Below are 13,598 nucleotides of genomic sequence, written 5' to 3'. Positions count from 1 at the left end.
CTGAGTGTGAATATGCTTTGGTAGCTAAGAAGTGACTTAAAATATTTAAAATATTTCCAGCGGATAAATTTAAACTAATTTTTGTAAACACTAGAGGAATGCATATATATGTTTAGTACAAGAAGTACAGAGCACACCTCTGTTTGGTTTTGTTTTTTTGTTTTGTTTTGTTTTCCTTTTAAAGCAAAATGCATACACTAATGCAAAAATTCTGCTTTCACTAATTCTATTTATTAATTTACTGTGTGAGCATTTGAATTGAAATCAGTGGGAACTTTTGTGCAATAAGTTAGTACTTTCTGTAAGCATGGGTGAGAAAATATGCTCCTTACAAACAATACCAATGGGCATACAAGTTGTAAATCTATATATCCTGGTTAAAATTTGACAGCTAATGAAGTGGGCACAATACAAGGATTTTGAGGGGGGGAGGCAGTAAAATTCAGATAATCAAAGTAAATCTGTTGATATCAGTAGGTGGCAAGGTGTAATTATTTGTAGTGGGAATAAGCTGGGGTATTAAAAATAACACACGTGTTCCTGTCACAGGTTTTGTTGTGTTTAGAGTGTATTGGTGATCTGAGATTTCCGTTTTTCATATTAAACTCATTTCATTGTAGTTGTTTAATTTCTTTCCTGCAGTGCTACCCTTCACCTGTTGAATCAAAGTGTAAGTGCCTGGTAACTTAGAGTATCAGCAAATTTTCTTCCTTTTTTTTTCTGGGAATATGTTTCTTCTCAATAATGAGTGAATGGTATATCCAGGCAGAAAGAAATGCAGAAAGCAAAAATATCCCTTTGGTTGCAGAAGAGGAAAATCACTGTCCTCGCTGCCGGCTCCGCTCCTGCCGGCTGCTCCTGAGGACACACCTAGCACGACAGGGCAGAGAGTCCACGGGGCGAACAGCAGGCACTGGCCTCCCTCAGCTGAACGTGCCTAAGAGGCGCGTTTGTGACAACATCTAGCTTGTTTAAAACTGATTGTAGGAAAGGAAAGGATGCTGTGCTGTTTGTCTGGAAGGAGACAATCTACTTGCTGCTGGCAGTAAGGAACTAGAAATCATATGGTGTGCAACCATGGGCAGAATAAAAGCTGATCAGTGAGGTTGTTACATTAATGATCAGTGATATGAAAAAGATATTAAAAACCTTGAACTCTAGTCCCTCCCTATACACAGATTTTTGAAATTAAATGCAGATTGGAATTAAAACCAGTGCATTTTGAGTTGAAGTTAATAATAAATCTTAATGTTTTACTGTAAGAAAACATTTCTATGCATGACAAGAATTGATCTTGTAGGATTTTTAAAGTGCCACAGTGATTGGATATTGTAACAACATTATGTTTTGGTTTTTTTCTGAATGAGAAATACTAAGTTTTAAACTGAAAATCCCTATCTACTGAAATTTATCTCTTGGTCCTGTTGCCAAAAAGCTGGTCCAGCTTCATTTTACTCTTTCCTCCTTTCTAACATACACTTATCTTTATCTTTTCTTAAGTGGTGGTTTCAGTCACTTTCAGCCTTTTTTTTCTGGATAATAATCGTTAGTTTTACACTTTCAGAGCATATCTCCTGAAGCTCCTTTGTCACCCCACTTCCCCTCAGGATAGCTCAAGGTCCATTTGGGTAAGCTGCATCTTCCCTTGCCTGGGTCCTCTAAGGAAATTAACCCTTAGTATTAGTCTCCTTAATGCATGACCCATTCTGAAAACATCCCCAGTTACCCCCAGTTCCAAAATAACAAAGACAAGCCTATAATAATCTTAAGCCTAAACCTTTATTGTTATTCCAGTGACATAAGGATCCATGACTCTTTCACAATGAGAGGTAATTCAGTTTTATTTCTAGTAGAAATTCAATTTTCATTCTTGCTTTATTTTTTTTTTAAATTGTGTAACATAGATTTGCATATCTCAGACATATGCCTGTGAAAAAAGAACTCAGTATATTTTGAAGTAGTTGGGTAACTCTGACTTGAAGGATGATGAAAAGTGAGACATCATTGCCTTACCAGGTTTTTTCCCTTGTTATTTCAAATGCACTACAGCCGCGAAAGGACCCATTTGGATGTGTTTGGCAGAGAATCCTAAGGGTAACAGAAACAGTATACAAGCAAGAAGAAAGTCAGATTAGTTTAATTTTGCTTTTTTAAAATACTGTCTCGGCATGTGAAATGTTCTGAAGCTAAAAGGGCATTGCATAAATAGAAACTGTATTATGCTATGGTGTTTATCAAATGCTCTTCATCTACTGCACCACCCTCATAAATACACCAAAGCTTTTATTATTCAGGAGTGGGAAGATAGGCAGAATGGAGTGAAAGCTACGGAATGATTTAACACTGTGGGAACTTAATCAATAAGACTGTTGCAGAGAACTCCCAGGAAAGAGTGTTGTTTTCCATCCAGATGATAATGAGGCAGACTAGCAGCAACCTCTGGAGGAGCAATGCTGGAGCAGTGAATCTATGGTACAGCTTTCCTAGTTGCTAATTAAGAGTTTGAGGCCAAGGGGACACCTTTTTGCCCCTCTGCTACTTGTAGTTTCTTTCTGGCTAATCCCACATGCCCTTTTCACTATTGGGTTCACTCTGCGCTGAGTTAGATTCCGGAAGCTTATCCAAAGTTAACAACAGTGCTTAAAATCCAGGTTTACCTTTCTTCTCCCTCCTTTGTTCTTGACATTACTGGTATATTCATATTACTATATGGTAATTCCTACATAGTAATTCTTCCCTGTATTGCTAATATAGTATTCTTGTGTAATGTCTTATTCCCTTGCATCCCAATTTCAGACAGCTGAACTTATTTTGGTGTTTGACATCTGTGGTCTGACTGGAAAACATCAACAAAAGCCAAGCTGGATAGAAGTTAAAGATGACTAATATCTGCGATGTGCAAATTTAAACCATTTTAGGTAGTGTTAGCTTGAAGAGGTTGAGAATGCTTGTTTCATGACAGTTAAGTTCAGTATGGATTTTTCTCACCTTTATCTGGAGTCCAAAACAGAACAGGGATCCACTTTAACACAGCTAAAGCTCTGGCTGAATGATGGCATTATATCTATATCTTTGCGACGCGTATTCTCGTGGTACTTTGGTTCTTCCAACCTCCAACGTAATGATGTACAGAAGTATAGTATTGTACAGAAGAAGTATAGAAGTATAGGGAAAGCAAGTATTATCTCTGTTGCCAGAGAAGAAATTAGGCAATGGGAAATTAAATAGTGAGGTTAATGTTGGCCATAAGGCAAATGGCCATAAAGCATCGTTGGCCACTGCAGTCTAGTAGTGAATTGAATCCAGGTTTTCAAAGCACGTTTTATGGGAGCATCTAAAAGCATGTCACAGGTAAGAATGAATTCATGCCTTGTTTTGTTAAGGAATAGGTAAAAACCTACTAATTCACTAAGAAATACAAGGTGACATTTCTTTTAACGCAATGAAAATGAGTAGTAGTCAGCAGCAGTCCTTCCAGGTTTCCAGTCTGATAGTATCACTACTACGTCATTTTACTTCCATAAATAATTTACTTCAAGGTTCTTGGAAGATTTTCTCAAAATGTTTTCCTAAACCGCACTTGCCATAATTAATCAATGCTAAGAACAGAGCACATGAATAAAATTCTCTTTATTGATGACATGTAGTGGCTTTTGTTGCATTTAGTTTTGGTTTGGGTAATTTTTTTCTAACTATTTTGTTTTCCTGACTCTTCATTGTCTCATCTTTGTGCTAGGCTTGTCACTACTCTTGTAGTTATCCAAGGCACAAGTGTGATAGCACAGAAAGCAGTTGGGTAACTGTACCTGTATGCCAATGTATTTTTCCCAGTTTCACAACAAAAGGCCCCTGAGACTATGAATGCTTATTTGATTTTTGCTGATCTGAGAAGTCTATGCCATCTTTGATAATATGCCACAGCAGATCAAGCTTTACATGGAAAATATTGCATTAACCAGAACTTTCAAGTGTTAAACATTCCTTAAAAGACTTATTCAAGCTTTGGGGTGGTAATGCATCTATTTTTTTTTGCATTCAGTTTTAAAAAAAATATATAATCACTTCATCTACTAATGAGTGAAGGGAATCACAGTCTATGCACTTATGTGGGTTCAAAAATATTTCTGTTTTACCTAGACTTTCAACTGATGTATGCAAAATTATCTAGAAAACTTGACTTGGATACAGAGCTCCTGCAGAAATTAGGCATTCATTCCCCTAGGCAACTTTCAGTATTTGAGCCTAAAAATAGCACATTCACAGTATAATTTGTAATTACTAAACCCGTCTGGTATTTAGAGGCTACTGACTATTCCGTTTATAGTGCTGTTTCCTTGGCTTTCCTATCTGTCCTTCAGTACTGAATTCTGGTGGTCCTTCAATTTCATAGTAAGCAGTTTGGGGCAGAGACCTTTGTTTGGGTCAGTGTCTAGGGTAGCACCTAGTGCTTTGGTTTCGCAATTCAGAGCTGGCATTGTGAGAGACAAGTACGCCGTAAGGAAATTATTTAGTACTTTAAGTGTCTGTCATCCAGTTCTTCAGTGTTCATTCTCATCAGTGACTCATGCTGCAAAAAGGTTTGATATCATGTTCATATGGGAGGGTTTGGTAACACTTTTTACAAAATAGAAGATATCTTTATAACTGAAAGCAAACAGCAATATGTTTTATTCATTCGTACACTGAAAATTGTAGTGCAAATACAGATTTAACTTGGATTTCAACACAGGGCTGTCACAATGGCATATGGGCAGAAATAGCAGACACCAGAGTAGGAGTCATTACTGGTAGGCACCACAATAATATGTGCATGAGCACGCGTGTCCACCTATATACACACACTCCCTAAGTACAGTCTTTGTCCTGAATAGATATCCATATATTGCTCATGATTTACAGTGATTTTTGTTTGTGAACCATTTGTATTTTCATTTTCTTTTGTGCTTTGACAGGATGTAATTATTTCTGAAATGTCTAATAGGATCAAAGCATATTTCATTATTAAAGAAATTATTGCATTATGTTAGTGCCATCCTGACTGCATGAAAATGTTAATCCAGTTTTGTTATATTTTTTCAAATGAGAAGTTTTTTCTTATGAAAATTTTGTGAAATTAATTATTTGCTTTCTCCCAACCTCTGAGGGGTCTATAGCTTCAGAAGATATCAGATAAAGGATGATGACATGTAATGAGAGCAAGATTTAGCTATTAAACTTCCTTGACTCACTTTAAATATTGATTAGAGAAACACTTCTGGGCAAATATTTATATTGAGCAATAATATAATTCAGGGATTATTTTTTTTTTTTACTTTCTGAATATCATTATGTCTTCAGTAATTTAGCCTAGAAAAATACATTGTTAGCCATGGGTTATATGAAAAAGTCCTAGATATATGAGACCAAGAAAGAAAAGTAAAATTTTCCAGCAGTAAACCTTCATTCATAAGATGCAAAGGTACTCTGTGTTGCACAGCCTGTATCTGGCCTTTCCCAGGGTTTGGGACTGTTAGACCTGGGATATGGCTTGAAGCCGTTTCTAATATAATGCTAATGTTGTGACAGGTACTAATGAAACCATGCTGTTTCTAGATAAAGCTGATACTGAATACATAGGCAGAAGAGGTAATTTCCTTATTCACCTTCTTAATGAGCTCGAGGAGGACAGAGGAACCTTTCTGTGAATATCTCCTAGATTTTATTAGTTTTTTTCAGCAAGAATGAATTTCTTCACATGTTTTTTTTGCTGCGTATATAACCATAATAGCTGAACCTACTTGTTGTGTAACTGAGTGATGTTCTGTTTGTGGGGGAAAAATTATAGGTTAAAAATTCTGAAAAAAACTTTAAGGAGTCTAAGCAACATCAACATATTTGTGTTTCAAAATTTCTTCCTAGCTTTTACTCAAATGGCAAGGAGTCCAACTTGCATGCCAAGCACAGAGGGAACAAATGTGGATATTATACATGCCGTTTGAGTATCATGAGTGTGGTGGCTATGGATGATGTTTAACGACTGGTTTTTCTTTCTTTTATTATGTTGAGCCTTTTGTTACTAAACACTCCAAACATTCACTGAAAGTTTGAGGTAGCCAGGTTAGAGAGCAGTGTGGACCCTCCCCACCTCAAGGCAGCAGGCTCTTCTCAGCTGTCGCAAGCTGAATGTCTTGCTTGGCTTACTCAGTGTTTCTGGTCCAGACTGAGAACTGAATCCTTCAGGGGGGCTAAAGAAATATGTGCTTGCTATGGATGTGACAGAAGTAGCTGAGAAGGGAAAGGACAGTGGTGAAGCCAGTTATCTGAACATATCTGGCATATCTGTGGATCCTGTACCAAAATTAGATCTCTGACACAGGGGTTTTTTTGCTTTAGGTGGGAAAATCAATACAATTTAAAAAGACATTTTCAAGTATTTCCTATTAATCAAAATTATTAAAAAGATAATTTTTTACTTAGGAAAAAAAATTTCCTTGGTCACTTTCTCAGGTAGGGTCCACATAGATTACCTGTGCTGCCACGTAGATTTCAAGAAAGCTGCTCTGATTTAGGGAAACTATGGGGTTTGGTCTAGTGCCTGTAAATACTCGATGAAATAGTCAAATCAGTTTAATCTTATTTGAGGTTGTAATACATATTCCACATGATTGTATTGTGGCTGTATGCCATGCAAAAACTTGGTTTTGTGTTGAAATGGTAATGGTATCTATATGTCTATATATCAGTGCAATTGGATTTTGTAAAGTTTAATCTGAATTTTGAACTAGTGTTTAATAGTTGTTTTTAGATCATTTTAAGATAACAATTTTATGTCATCTTTGATTGCTGATGTGTAATGTTGAGATTCCTTCACCTTAAGTCTTACTTTCTTGCTGCAATATAGCTTCTTATTGCTCTAATTGTATTGTCTTCTGTCAAGTAAGAAGTAATGCACTTTATTGTTCAGATCCAGTTATTGAAAATGAGAGGTGTGTGTACTGTTCTAACTGAAAGTCCGGACTGAAAACCATACAGTGGTTTAAAACAGAGAGGAAAGAGAGGTTCTAAATGCTCTATAATGAAAAACTCCATAAAGGAACCTAGTTTTCAAGATCTTTAAGTGGTAAATTAGGTAACTAGGTAAATGCTTGAGATGCTTTTTGTCATCTCAAAGGATGAAAAAACAGATTCTTAGAAATATTAGCTGCCTGCTAAAATATGGCAGCTAGCCTGAACTAATATTCTAGGACAGTACTTCCTGCTTTTGTCAAAGAATGATCTGGCCTTAGGGATTAGTCCACAGTCTGGCTGAAACAAGGGGTTTTTTTTCAGATCAGTGAAGGTATAAACAGCCAGAGGTGTGTGGGTGTGCAATAGCTGCTTCAGTGCTTGGTTACCATTGCAACTTAAAATTGTAAAGTGTCTGCAGAAAAAGACCAACCTCTGTATGAAATGAAAAGAAAAAATATATTTTTAATTTGTCGCAGGAATGACAGTAATTCTGTTATAATTTATCAAAGAAAGTATTTGACAACAAAGCAGGTGCATGTTAAATATAGTTTTTCTGGCTCAATATGGAGGTTCATCCTATACCAGTGTAGTCGTATCAGTTTTTCTGATCGTTCAGTTTGCAAACTACTCTGAAGTACCATAAGACTTTTCTTCACTGTGTTATTGATTTCTTATTTTTTTTAATTTAAACTATGTTTTTTTTCTGGTAGGATGTTGTCCCAAGTTTTTCTGAATGTAACGTTCTGAATGTGATGACAAGGAATTCTAACAGATATCTTGCAATTTTTTTCCTCTATGCTTTCTGTCAGTGTTTCTGACTTGCAACATTCCTGTAATTCTATTCCTACAGAAAGTTATTTCTGCATATAGCTAAGCTGATAGATGTCTTTCATGCACGACTGCATTTTTCTCATATCCAAAGTGACAGATTTTCAAAACTTTTGGATTGGCCAGAGATGGTCCTAGACTTATTATCTCTTCAGTTTCTTTTTTGATATTTCTAATTACATGGGCCAGGCTATTTAATGTGAAAGTCAGGATGCTCATTTATTTAGTTCTTACCTTAAATATTTGTTGCTCTTGATGTTCAAAGTATCTTCTTCAAATATCCAATATCCTCTTCCCAACGTTAGTGGCATACTTGTTAGGTTTCTCCTTCCAGCATAGAAGCTGAGCAGCCTTCTTCCTTGGTGCTGTGACATTTCACATAAGCAGAGCTTTAAGTCTAGTTTTGCTGACCTTTGCTTATATTGTTGCCAATCTGAACAGTATGCTTACTGAGTGTGATTGTGTAAGGTCTTTTTTTGGTTATCTTGTCTCTGCTGTCATCTACAAGTTTTTGGTCCCGTCTGTGGGAAACTGTAGCTGTGAAAGCCCATGGCAAATTGGACTTTGTTAGTACAGTGTGTAGTACCTAGTAGTGTATTGGAGAATGACTGCAACTCACATAATAATAACACAGGCCTCTGTCAAACTCCATAGATCAGAATGTTTCCTCGAGAAAATGTAATACCACATTTTCTTGAGGAAATACCACCAAGTAAAATGAGTTGAAATACCACAACTAACTGAGAAAATATCCTCGATGGAAAAAGAGAGTTGTTAAATCTCTATTCGTTACAAATTGTCTGAAGAAGTGTAGGACAAAAGAATAAGGTTTAAACAGCACTTCCATTAAGTAACTGCAAGAAATAGATACCTCAGGATAAAGACTTTAAGTGGTAGTGTTACTTCTTTTGATAGAATGACAGTTGCTTGTCTTGATGTTTTCAGTAGTTCTTGGTTAAATCAGCTGAGAAAACTACTTGTATTAGGGAAATTTGAAGAATATTCCATTCCATATAAATATAAAACACATGCTTTTTCTAAGCATTTTCTAAGCAAAGAGGAAACTCTTTAAAACTGTTTGGGAGTTATTTAAAGGCAAATTTAAATATTGAAGGTTGGGGAGCTAGAGTCCTTTCACTGTAAACCAAACGGGTCTGGGACCTTGGACAGAAAACTTTGGAAAGCTGGTGCTGACCAATCCAAATTAAAAAGTCATTTACTTTGTAAGTAAGAGTAAAGCAAGACCAGAAAGATGCTCAGAGAGAGTAGGTGATGCCCAGATGCTCTGGATACAATAGAGAATCTGCAGTGCTGCAAAAAAGGCTTTAGGCAGAAAGGCATTAGAAGACCAAAAGCAGCACCACAACTGTAACCTCAATAAACATTACAAGTCCAGAAAAAATTTGCCTTTTGAGGAAAAGTTGCAATAATTGAACCTCATTAATTTTCAACCCCATTGAAAGTATTTTCAGGCTCTTACAGAACATCACTACATGAGTGCTACCTCAGAGAATACCCTTCACAGGAGCAGTAGCGGACATTGCTGTCAAAGATGACTAAACTTTCAGCTTGGAAGAAACGGGACATAAAGTGATTTACATTTGAGCAATGAAATAATGAGATTCTGTGATATTAACACTGGGAAAAGCTGAAACAGTAGAAAACGAAAGGGTTAAGCTGTATGCTTTTCATTCAAAGTGTACGTTAATGGTATATATTGTTCACTAGACAAAAATATGATCTGTAATGGAATCAGGCAAGAAATCCCATGATAAAATGAAAAATTTGGTAATCCTTTAAATTCATCTCTGAGTTTAAGTGTTGTAGTGTCCTTGTAGAGGTAGGGAACTGATTAGGAAAGACTTTGAGAACAACTTCTAGGGAGTAATAAGCTCTCAGCAAACTCAGAGTACGCTAACCTGACTTGCTTTTTCAGTAGTCTTATCTAAGGTGAAATATGGACTGAAAAATTTAGTCACGCAGATTTTTTGCACAGACTAATGAAAATCATTAGCACTGAGTACATGAACACCATTTTCTGTAGTCTCTGCTGTTGTGGAAGTCTCAGACCTGAGTGGAACTATGTCTACAGGCACTAGATAGTGATGCTTAAATTATTAAGGAAAAATATGGTGGTAAGAAGACAGAGATTAGAAACTGAAAGTCCAAGAGAAAAATATGATATTGTGGATATCAAATGAAAAAACCATGTTAGAAGTAACTGTTTCAGCCCATTGCATATGTCAAAAAAAAAGAAGACCGAGCTGAAAGAAAGATTCTTGTTGATACAACCTGAAAAAGATCCTTCCATGGGACCAAAGCTGGAATAGATTTGATGATCTCGGCTAGTTCTTCTAGGCTAAGACACTTACATTTCCAAGATTGCCCTTTGGAAGGTACTTTAGGTAAAAAAATGCTCATACATAGAAAGTTTGTTTTCTCTTGGCATGGTAAATTTAACACCTGATAATCACCTATAGTGTAGCAGGCATAAATTCAAATGTTATTAGATTAAACTTTCTGATTATCACCTTGGAATGCATACACTGATCTTAGGTATTGGTTTAACAAAGGGAACGGAATCAGACTTTTAATAGACAGAAAATACAAACCACCAAGGATCAAGTCCATCACCTTTTATTTACCCCTGGAAACTTTGTTGAACTACCTGTATATTTTATGCTTTGATGTCCTTCGTGCTGAGATCTGGGAGGACTACTATATTCTGTATTATCGGTAGTTTCAAAAAAGGAGTCTTTAGATGTAACAATCAATTTTGGATTAGACATCTTGAATTTCACTCTTAGTTTAGCAAACATGACCAGCAGACGTAAGGAAAGACGTAAGGAAATAGAAAAATCCTCCAGTCCCTAAACCAAAAGCCATGGACTGGGAGGAAATACTTACCAGAACTGAGAAATTATCAGGCACTGGAAGTACTTAATTTCTTAGATTCTTATTGCATCTTATAGGGTCATTTACAGTTAAAGTTAAGAAGTTGTTAGAAGCTGTATCTTAGGCTTGATTGGGAAAAAAAGAACAATTCTGTAATTTCTAAATCCTTAGACTCTATTTTTGACTGCCTGAACAATTTTTCCAGCCTCAGATCACTCAGTAAAGTAAAGCAGAGTGATTTTCATCATTATTTTAATTAAATAAAGAAAACAAGCATTGAAATATAAAAGAAAGTTAAAGCTTTATTGCAGTGGCTTTATAAGTTTCACCTGTGACGGCTGGAGGGCTGGGGCAAGGATTTGGAGTTATGGCTGTGCACCAGCAGTGTCATGAGTGCAGTGACACCCATACATGCCCATTGTTTTGCATCATTAGTACTGTACTGAACCTTTAGAGGGAAAAAAAAAAAAAAAAAAAAGAAAATGCCCACTGAGAAATGTAGCCTCCAGAGTCCAGTCTTTTTTATTACTTCACTTTTTTTTTACCTTTTTTCCTTTATATAGCACCTAATTTAGGCCACAGACAAAAAGAAAATGTATCTTGAATATGCATCACGGGTTCCAAAAATGAAAAGAAATTGGATTTGGATAGCACTTACTCAATAGACAGATATGATACATGGTAAGAAGGTGCACTGTCTGCCCTGTGATAGATTAAACTACTTTGTAGGAAAATTACTGTGAGCCAGTCACCACCACCACCGTGGCTAAATCTTTAATAAAATTCTCTTCCATATTCAAGAGCGAGGTATGAAGTACACAATAAGCAGAGTGGAGTAGAGTGCCATTTATCAAACCACAGCTAGGTCTGTAATCTCCTGCTTTATCCTTTTTTAGTACTTTATTTGTCTTTATTGTTGCAAGGAAGCACATTTACCCAGGGCAGTGGGCTTTCGGTGCTGATAAACCTTTTGTTTTAAATTCTACCTGTGGGGTTCTTTTTTTTGTTCTTTTTTTTTTGTTCTTTTTTTTTTTTTTTTTTTTTTTTTGGATCAGATAACCATCCTGTCACTCTATGGGAGTAATTAGTTTGTTTTGTTTTGGTGGTCCCTTGCTTGTTACATGTTCTTTCACCCTTCCCTGCCTGACCTGACCCTACCTTTCTTGTCTTCTGTGCTACAAAAAAAGGATACCAAAAGCTCTAAGACATTTTAAAAAGAATACTCAAACCTGTGCAGAAGACGATCTGGGATGTATTGCATAATGCTTTTCTTGAGGCTATTGGCAAGATGGCAGTGTTGAACCATGTTGCAGTTGGCCCCTGGGTGGCACTACGTGGCTAGACCTGGGACCAACAAAAGCATTTTTGGATAAAGGCAGAAAACATAATTGAAGCAGTTTTCTTTTTAAAAATTAAAGACAAATCCTTAAGCTAAATTTGTTGATATTTGCTGCATTCAATACAAATATGCAATAATATTAAACTGTGTTCCTGTTATTGAATGAGATTCCAAAATGTTCCGTATATCTTGACTACCTGATAATATCTGGATCACTTTTGGCAACATGCTGATATTAAGTACAGATGCACTGGAAGGGTCCTGTGGGTAGAGGTATGTGACTAGAACTGCTTTGTGCTGCCTGAATATGCATACTACCAGCCTGTGCTGCAGCCCTGGGGGTGATTTTTTTAGTACTATTATAACCCTTTTTATTGTTTGAATAGCAGTTTTATGACAAAACATTTATATTCAGCCTGCCTTTGTACTTGACTGAAAGAGAGCAATCACTGAGAATGATAAGGCAACAATGGTAATGATAACTGCATTTATGGAGGCTTACAGAATTTAAACAGGCATGCAAAAATAGACTTACAATAGCGCTCTACCTGCATCTGAACTGGTTTGGGTATATTTCTTGCATCTGGCCCGTGTTTGCTTATTGTTGGAGATGTTGCCTTTTCTCCCGTTTTTCTGCCTTATGGCATTTCTTTTGTATGAATCTTACATGTGTGTACATCAGGTTTATCTTACCACAGAAAGATGCCATAACAAGATGGAGAAACATAACTATTCTACACCCTGGAAATTATTGCTCAACTTAAATACCAAGTTTTCTTGCAGATCTTGCAGCAGAATGGCCATTACCTGTCTTTGAAGGTCCTACCTCCCATGAAAGATAGGCAATTCTTTCACTCTCCCTTGAGAAGAAGTGAGGAATAGTACTGGACATTGGAGCAGTCAATCTGTTGCCTGAATATTTTTAAGCCAAATCAATTCTACTTTTGTCTTCCTTTGCTGTAGTATTTTCTCCCCCTTGTGGTATACGCAGACATACACACATGCACACACACATATTCATGTATTTCCTTAAATTTATTTCTTATAGAAGGAGGCAAGGAAACAACGCGAAGGTTCAGTGTGTTTTGGGGGGAGGCAGATAATTTCTGGATCTCCGAGTTTTGTGTGAGAGGAACAGAATTATGCCTAAGTCTGTTTCTACTGTCCACTTTAGTACAGATTATGAAGAAAGAAGGTCTATACTACCCATTGTTCTAAAGATATTTTAGGGCTACACTCTTCCACATTGTTCACAAGCTGCTAAGTAGACTTAGCGATGTCAGGGACTTTCCTACTAAGGAAGAGACTGTCCTCGTGGAGTTAGAATGACAGATTCAGCCCACATTTTTATATACTGTTTTCAATATTTTAAAATAATTTTGTCAGCAAGCTATTTTATATAAAAATCTCTGTGGACTCTCTCTTTTTATAAGCCAAAATGTACATTTTTATAAGAGTGAATGACCATTTTAAAGGCTTTTTAAATTTTGAGACATACATTAAGCTTTCATTGATTTTGAGAGCTGGTAATCTCAATATACCTTGATTT

The 13,598-nt window shown here is 36.4% G+C and overlaps 1 protein-coding gene across 1 annotated transcript in view; it reads left to right on the top strand.

Moving 5' to 3' along the window:
- The window catches only part of LOC147416034 (uncharacterized), a 213,934-nt gene that overhangs the window by 62,761 nt on the left and 137,575 nt on the right, over window positions 1–13,598 (top strand).

The sequence above is a fragment of the Leptosomus discolor genome, chromosome 2, assembly GCF_034619465.1.
Source record: "Leptosomus discolor isolate bLepDis1 chromosome 2, bLepDis1.hap2, whole genome shotgun sequence".
Taxonomy (NCBI): Eukaryota; Metazoa; Chordata; class Aves; order Leptosomiformes; family Leptosomidae; genus Leptosomus; species Leptosomus discolor.
Note: the sequence above shows the minus strand (reverse complement) of the source record. Positions and strands in the feature narration are given on the sequence as shown.